General features: G+C 37.6%; 1 non-coding gene across 1 annotated transcript; it reads left to right on the plus strand.

Annotated features, from left to right (window-relative positions):
- The first annotated feature begins 234 nt into the window (after positions 1 to 234).
- LOC128774412 (U6 spliceosomal RNA) lies at positions 235 to 339 on the plus strand. Its single transcript, XR_008418980.1, has one exon. It is a non-coding gene; the product is annotated as a U6 spliceosomal RNA (small nuclear RNA).
- The last annotated feature ends 8,534 nt before the right edge of the window (positions 340 to 8,873 follow it).

The following is an 8,873-nucleotide window of genomic DNA, read 5'->3' on the forward strand; positions in this document are numbered from 1 at the left end:
TTTGATGGGGGGCATGTAGGTCTGATCTCTCTTTTACCTAATACAGCTTGCAGTGACTTTTCTGAGTGTTCACTCCCAGGGCAGGCAGCTGATGAGATGATTTTACTGTTCTAGAATGAGGGAGATTCCATCTACTTTCCTTATGTTTTTGCAGATTCGCCATGGACAACATATTAGCAAGGCCATGCTTTGGCATGCCATAGAGTAAAACTTTTAATAAAGGGGGTGGTGATGGCTCCCTTCGGCAGTACATATACTAACATTGGAACGATACACAGAACAGTAGCATGGCCCCTGCACAAGGATGACATGCAAATTCATGAGGGGTTCCATATTTTTTTAAAATATTATTCACCACGACCAGGCGGGATTTATACCTGGGATGCAGGGCTGGTTCAATATCTGCAAAACAATTCACGTGACTCATCACATCAATAAAAGAAAGTTCGAGAACCATATGATCCTCTCAATAGATGCAAAGAAAGCATTTGACAAAATACAGCATCCTTTCTTGATAAAAACCCTCAAGAAAGTAGGGATAGAAGGAGCATACCTCGAGATCATAAGAGCCATATATGAACGACCCAACGCTAATATCCTCAATGGGGAAAAACTGAGAACTTTCCCCCTAAGGTCAGGAACAAGACAGCGATATCCATTCTCGCCACTGTTACTCAGCATAGTATTGGAAGTCTTAGCCTCTGCAGTCAGACAACACAAAGAAATAAAAGGCATCCAGATCATCCAGGAGGAGGTCAAACTTTCACTCTTTACAGATGACATCATACTTTATATGGAAAACCCAAAAGATTCCACCAAAAAACTGCTACAATTGATTCATGAATTCAGCAAAGTTGCAGGATATAAAATCAACGTACAGAAATCGGTTGCATTCCTATACACCAACAATGAAGCGACAGAAAGAGAAATCAGGCAATCAATCCCACTTACAGTTGCACCAAAAACCATAAAATACCTAGGAATAAATCTAACCAAAGAGGTGAAAAATCTATACACTGAAAACTATAGAAAGCTCATGAAAGAAATTGAAGAAGACACACAAAAAAAAGGAAAATTCCTATCCATGCTCCTGGATAGGAAGAACAAATATTGTGAAAATGTCGATACCACCCCAATCTACATATTCAATGCAATCTCTATCAAAATAACACCAGCATTCTTCACAGAGCTAGAACAAATAATCCTAAAATGTGTATGGAACCAGAAAAGACCCCAAATAGCCAAAGCAATCTTGAAAAAGAAAACCAAAGCAGGAGGCACATTCCCAGACTTCAAGCTATCCTACAAAGGTGTAATCATCAAGACAGTATGGTACTGGCACAAGAACAGACACTCAGATCAATGGAACAGAATAGAGAACCCAGAAATGGACCCACAAATATATGGCCAACTAATCTTTGACAAAGCAGGAAAGAATATCCAATGGAATAAAGACAGTGTCTTCAGCAAGTGGTGCTGGGAAAACTGGACAGTGACATCCAGAAGAATGAACCTGGACCACTTTCTTACACCATACACAAAAATGAACTCAAAATGGGTGAAAGACCTCAATGTAAGACAGGAAGCCATCAAAATTCTCGAGGAGAAAGCAGGCAAAAATCTCTTTGATCTTGCCCACAGCAACTTCTTACTCAACAGGTCTCCGGAGGCAAGGGAAACAAAAGCAAAAATGAACTACTGGGACCTCATCAAAATAAAAAGCTTCTGCACAGTGAAGGAAACAATCAGCAAAACGAAAAGGCAACTGATGGCATGGGAGAAGATACTTGCAAATGACATATCAGATAAAGGGTTAGTATCCAAAATTTACAAAGAACTTATCAAACTCAACACCCCAAAAACAAATAATCCAGTGAAGTAATGGGCAAAAGACATGAATAGACACTTCTGCAAGGAAGACATCCAGATGGCCAACCGACACGTGAAAAAATGCTCAACATCACTCATCATCAGGGAAATACAAGTCAAAAACGCAGTGAGATACCACCTCACACCTGTCAGAATGGCTAACATTAACAACTCAGGCAACAACAGATGTTGGCGAGGATGCGGAGAAAGAGGATCTCTTTTGCATTGTTGGTGGGAATGCAAGCTGGTGCAACCACTCTGGAAAACAGTATGAGGTTCCTCAAAAAACTAAAAATAGAACTACCCTATGACTCAGCAATTGGACTACTAGGCATTTATCCAAGAGATGTGCTCTTTCGAAGGGACACATGCACCCCCATGTTTATAGCAGCACTATCAACAAGAGCCAAAATATGGAAAGAGCCCAAATGTCCATCAATAGATGCATGGATAAAGAAAATGTGGTGTATATATATATACAATGGAGTCTTACTCGGCAATCAAAAAGAATGAAATCTTGCCATTTGCAACTATGTGGATGGAACTGGAGGGTATTATGCTCAGTGAAATTAGTCAGAGAAAGGCGAAAATCATATGACTTCACTCATATGAGGACTTTAAGAGACAAAATAGATGAACATAAGGGAAGGGAAACAAAAATAATATAAAAACAGGGAAGGTGACAGAACAGAAGAGACTCATAAATATGGAGAACAAACAGGGTTGCTGGAGGGGTTGTGGGAGGGGGATGGGCTAAATAGGTAAGGGACATTAAAGAATCTACTCCTGAAATCATTGTTTCACTATATACTAACTGATTTGGATATAAATTTTAAAAAATAATAAATAAAATTAAAAAAAAGGGGTGGTGGTGGTAAAGGAACCATTTTGGTCCAGTTTTCTTGTTTGAGTGAAAAGGATATCCTCTGAGTAACCTGACAGGTGCCAGTATTTTAAACAAATTGCTAATAACAAGGGATGTGCGGTTGATGACTTCTTAGGACCCCACCTTTTAATGAGTCTCCAAATCTAGGATAGTGTAAAGGGAAATATTATGAAATTAGACAGTCTGGTGTTTGCTTCTCTGTTTTCACCCTATGACCTGTATGACTTCAAGCAAGTTACTTAACATCTGCATTTTCCATTTTCTCATTTATAGATGGAGATAATTATACTTACTTTAAAGGAAAGGTGTGTGATGTAATAAGATGATATATATATATATATATATATATATATATATATATATATACATTTATATATACGTATATACGTGTGTATATATACATGTGTGTATATGTAGTTAATATATGTATACATATATATGTAACGTACCTATGCATAATGCCCAGCCCCTGTTCAGCCCTTTATAAATGTTAGATCTCCTCATTTATTGTCTTATCATTTCTCTAAACTGATAGAACTATAGAGGAAAAGCCATTTGAGCTGTTTATTTTCTTATTATATCCTCTCAGAAAGCACAAACATCCAGGGGAAAGAAATTGCATAAATGGAATGAATATTACATTTTAAACATGATGATATCATATATTCAAACAACAGTGTTAGAATCTTATTAAGCTGGGAGCCCATTATAGTACTACCTTTAAGTTCTGTGCTCTGAAAATACCTAATATGATATCTTATGAGGTCTCAAAACAGCCCCAGACACATTTGCAAAGGACACAACATTTTTTCCCTTCTGCCATCTGCCTTGAGTCTTTTCTTTCCCATGTGGGTCCCACAGACAGTGACCCTCTCTCTAGCTCTGCTTCTATCCCTGGCCACCCTGCCATATACACATATCATGCTCTTGAATTCATTTTTCCCATTATCTTTCCTCTATCAAAATAACATATCCTGCGCTTCCCTTATATAATAGTGTTTTCACTTGTAAAGATAATAACGTAGGAAAAAATTGCTATTAATAGTAATAAAGAACACCTTTGCCTCTATCTTAATAGGTATTATGTATACATTTTAGCAGACACTTCTGGAAGTGCTGTTTCAGCCCCCAAAAGAACAACTCGAATGCTGTCCTCATTAGGTACAGTGACAAGAGATGGGAGAAGAGCCATCAAAGGAAGGCCCTGGCAGGGAAGCTTCTAGTTTTCCCTTGATCACACACTGTTAGTGTGCAGGGTTTGCCTATGTGACTTAATATTTAGTGATGCAATATTCAAATAAATTTACATCCATAATAACATCTCCTTAACACAGATTTTTACAGTACTCATAGGTGGGTACTTCCATCAAGATTTTTCTCCAGAGTAGCTGCACTAGTTTGCATTCCCACCAGCAGTGCAAGAGGGTTTCCCTTTTTCCACATCCTCGCCAACACTGTTATTATTTCTTCTGTTGTTAATTGTAGCTATTCTGACAGGTGTGAGGTGGTATCTCATCATGGTTTTGATTTGTATTTCCCTGATGGTGAGAGCTGTTGGGCATCTTTTCATGTGTCTGTTAGCCATCTGCATGTTTTTTTTGGAAAATGTCTGTTTGTGTCTTCTGTTCAGTTCTTAACTGGGTTGTGTGCGATTTGGGTGTTGAGTTTGATAAGTTCTTTATAAATCTTGGATACGAACCCTTTATCAGAAATGTCATTTGCAAATATCTTCTCCCATTCTGTACTCTGGAGAACAGTGTGGAGTTTCCTCAAAAAACTAAAAATAGAGGTGCCTGGGTGGCTCAGTTGGTTAAATGTCTGACTCTTGATTTCAGCTTGAGTCATGATCTCATGGTTCGTGAGATTTAGCTCCATGTCAGGCTCTGTGCTGAAAGAGTAGAGCCTGCTTGGGATTTTCTCTCTCCCTCTCTCTCTTTCTACCCCTTCCCTGCTCATGCATGTGCACTCTCTTTCTCTCTCAAAAACAAGCAAACAAAAAACAAACAAAAAAACTAAACTAAAAATAGAACTACACTATGACCCAGCAATTGTACTATTAGGTATTAACCCAAAGGATACAAAAATACAGATTTGAAGGGGGTACATGCACCCCAATGTTCATAACAGCATTATTAACTATAGCCAAACTATGGAGAGAGCTCAAATGTCCATTGACTGATGAATGGATAAAGAAGAGGTGGTGTATATATACAATGGAATATTACTCAGCCATCAAAAAGAATGAACTCTTGCCATTTGCAATGACATGGGTGGAACTAGAATATATTATGCTAAGCAAAAAAAGTCAATCAGAGAAAGACAAATATCATATGATATCACTCATGTCGAATCTAAGAAATAAAACAGATGAACATTTGGGAAGCGGAAAGAAAGGGAAGCAAACATCAAGAAGATCTTAACAATAGAGAACAAACAGGGTTGATGGAGGGAGCTGGGTGAGAGATAGGCTAGAAGGAGGGCACTTGTGATGAGCACTGGGTGTTGTATGTAAGTGATGAATCACTGAATTCTACTTCTGAAACCAATATTGCACTGTATATTAACTAATATTGATTATAGTTAATTGATTATAGAGACAGAATCATATTGTTCAATCTTTTTTTAAAGAAGTTTGTGAAGGTAAGATAATATAGCAAATATTATACCAGAGATAATGATTATAATATACCTATGAGTTTTGTTTTCAGTTTGAAAATTCGAAGCTATAAGGGAATTGCATCTTAGAAGGATGATATAACTATTTCTGCCCCAAATATTAAACAAATAAAAATAAATAAAACATTTCTGCAAAAACTGAATAAATATATATTTTCCTATCAAATGCATAGTAAAGGATGGTTCATGCAACCAGTGGGGTGGCAATCTAGTCTCATTCCATAAAAAGCAGCATTATATTCTCATTCTTAACCTGTTACTTCATTCTAATCTTGATTGACTAGGAAATGGTCTTGTACATGTCTATAGCAAGCAGTTAGTGTTTTTGGTTTTGGAACTGCTTTGAGATAAAAAGTACCTTTGACTCTTTATGGAATTTGGACGAAACCAGTAACATAGAGTGGCAGCCACAATAATAACTCGATCCTGATTATGTGAAAACTTGAGGGTTCTGAGTTACTAATGTTCTGTAAGCAATGTCCTTAAATCTTTTTAAAGATATGTTCCTGTTGGGGCGCCTGGGTGGCTCAGTTGGTTGAGTGTCTGACTCCAGCTCAGGTCGTGACCTTGCGGTCTGTGAGTTCGAGCCCCACATCGGGCTCTGCCGACAGCTCAGAGCCTGGAGCCTGTTTCGGATTCTGTGTCTCCCTTTCTCTCTGACCCTCCCCCGTTCATGCCCTAACTCTCTCTGTCTCAAAAAAATAAATAAATAAACGTTAAAAAAATTAAAAAACAAAAAGACATGTTCCTGTTGAAACCACTACAAGGATCAATTTATCATCTGTATCTCTATAGTCTAGAATCTGTTTTTTGAATGAGTGATTCAAGTTCACCAAAGCCATCATTCTTCCTATATTATTCACCAATATACTATATATCAACTCACTCATTACTTACAGAGCAGCACTGCTAGCTGGGTCTATCAAAACACTGCCAATTTTCTAATAGTTTAGACACCAAATCTTTGCACTGAGCATTGATGCTTTGTTCCCTCGGAATTGTCATGATTGTATATACACATAGAATGCATTTGCTAAAGTTAACTTCCCACTTACCATACTCTTCATGAGAATCCCCATCAATGAGGATTGACCCCTTAACTGAAATTTCAAATATGAGGTTACTGATTCATATAGAAATAAATTATTTTAGGTGGAAAACTCATAGATAGTATTGTTCTCCTCAGAACACACAAAAATTGTATCAGTTCCCTGCTTCTCAATGACTGTTGTTAAGTAGACTCAGAGGAAAAGAAGACAAACCTGCTATAAGATATATGTTTCTGGCCAGAGGTCTTGGACAGTAATCTGAACTCAATCTATCAAAAGAAATAAAATATATATATATGGTTGTGCAGCAATTCAGACAGGTTTACGGTGAAGAATTACTAAATATGGTAAAACTGATACTCTGAATTACTTCCTCGCCCCATATCAAACTCCTATTCTGGTCATAGCTTAAGTTAGGATCATTAGAAATGTTGAGAGGTTGGGGTGCTACATAATCTCTAATGGCTTCATGTTTAATAGAGTCTCAACTCAGAAGAATGATCAAGAGGTCTTAATGCATATTTATGGGTTTAATTGTAGTTCATCCGCTCATTAACCAAACAAATGTTTGTTGACCGTATTCTGGAAAGTTAAAATCGGTGAGACAGAGCCCCTTACTTTCAGGAGCTCCCAGTCTACTGGGAGAAGTAAGTAGGTAGTCATGTGATTACAGAGTGAGACAGTTGATGTTAAAAGTTACAAAGACCATTCGATTTCAGTCAGGAAGGGGTACATCTTGGCTTTGTCATCCAAGTTATGCAAATTTGGTGAAACCCGTTGCTTTCTGAAATCCAATTTCCCCATACACAAAAGGTATAGAATAATACTGACCCAAAAAATCAGTTTTTATAAATAATGTGAAATAAGTAGAAATGTCTTGTACATGGAAATAATTATTTACAATGACAATAACAATATTTCTATTACTACTAGTAGCGACTTTTTTTGATTTAACTTTATTTTTTATTTTTTTTTTGAAATTTACATCCAAATTAGTTAGTATATAGTGAAGCAATGATTTCAGTAGATTCCTTAATGCCCCTTACCTATTTAGCCTATCCCCCCTCCCACAACCCCTCCAGCAACCCTCAGTTTATTCTCTGTGTTTATAAGTCTCTTCTGTTTTGTCACCTTCCCTGTTTTTATATTATTTTTGTTTCCCTTCCCTTATGTTCATCTGTTTTGTCTCTTAAAGTCCTCATATGAGTGAAGTCATATGCTTTTGTCTTTCTCTGACTAATTTCACTTAGCATAATACCCTCCAGTTCCATCCACATAGTTGCAAATGGCAAGATTTCATTCTTTTTGATTGCCGAGTAAGACTCCATTGTATGTATATACCACATCTTCTTTATCCATTCATCCATCGATGGACATTTGGGCTCTTTCCATACTTTGGCTATTGTTGATAGTGCTGCTATAAACATGGGGGTGCATGTGTCCCTTCGAAACAGCACACCTGTATCCCTTGGATAGATGCCTAGTAGTGCAATTGCTGAGTCGTAGGGTAGTTCTATTTTTAGTTTTTTGAGGAACCTCCATACTGTTTTCCAGAGTGGCTGCACCAGCTTGCATTCCCACCAACAATGCAAAAGAGATCCTCTTTCTCCGCATCCTCGCCAACATCTGTTGTTGCCTGAGTTGTTAATGTTAGCCATTCTGACAGGTGTAAGTAGTGACTAACCTTTTTTTAGAGTTTGAGATATGTCAGCACTAAGCTAAGAACTTCACATGCACGATCTTAGTCTATGCAAACACTGTATAAGAAGATACTTTCTTTATTTTAACAAGGCTTAAAAAGCTTAATTTATTTGTCCAAAGTGAGCTAGAATAACAATAATGGCCAACATATATTGAGTACTCACTAATTGGCTGGTGTTGTTTGAAAACATTAGATATCTTAATTTTCCGTGAGATAGAGTGTATTATTTTTCCCATTTTACAAATATTATAGGCTGAATTCCCCCAAAATTCATATGTTCAAGATCTAAAACCCAGTATCTTAGAATGTGACTGTATTTGGAGATGGAGTCTCTTAAGAGGTGATTAAGTTAAAATGAGGTCCTTAGGATTAGCCCTAATCCAGTTTGACTAATGTCCTTATAAGCAGAAGACATTTGGATACACAGAGAGATAACCAGGGGTTTATGCACGCAGAGAAAAGCCCATTGAAGACAGAATTAGAATGAGGCCATCTTCTTCAAGCCAAGGAGAGAGGCTTCAGAAGATACCAGATCTTGGTCCAGAAGACTAGATACCTTGATCTTGGTCTTCCAGCCTCCAAAACTTCCAGCCTCCAAAACACTCCAGGCTGTGGTGTTCTGTCATGGCAGCCTTTACAACAGGTGACTAAGCGGTGGTACAGAGAGTTTGCCCATGTCCAGCTACACAGT

Source organism: Panthera pardus, unplaced genomic scaffold, assembly GCF_024362965.1.
Source record: "Panthera pardus isolate Hobbes unplaced genomic scaffold, ASM2436296v1 HiC_scaffold_3, whole genome shotgun sequence".
NCBI classification, from domain to species: domain Eukaryota; kingdom Metazoa; phylum Chordata; class Mammalia; order Carnivora; family Felidae; genus Panthera; species Panthera pardus.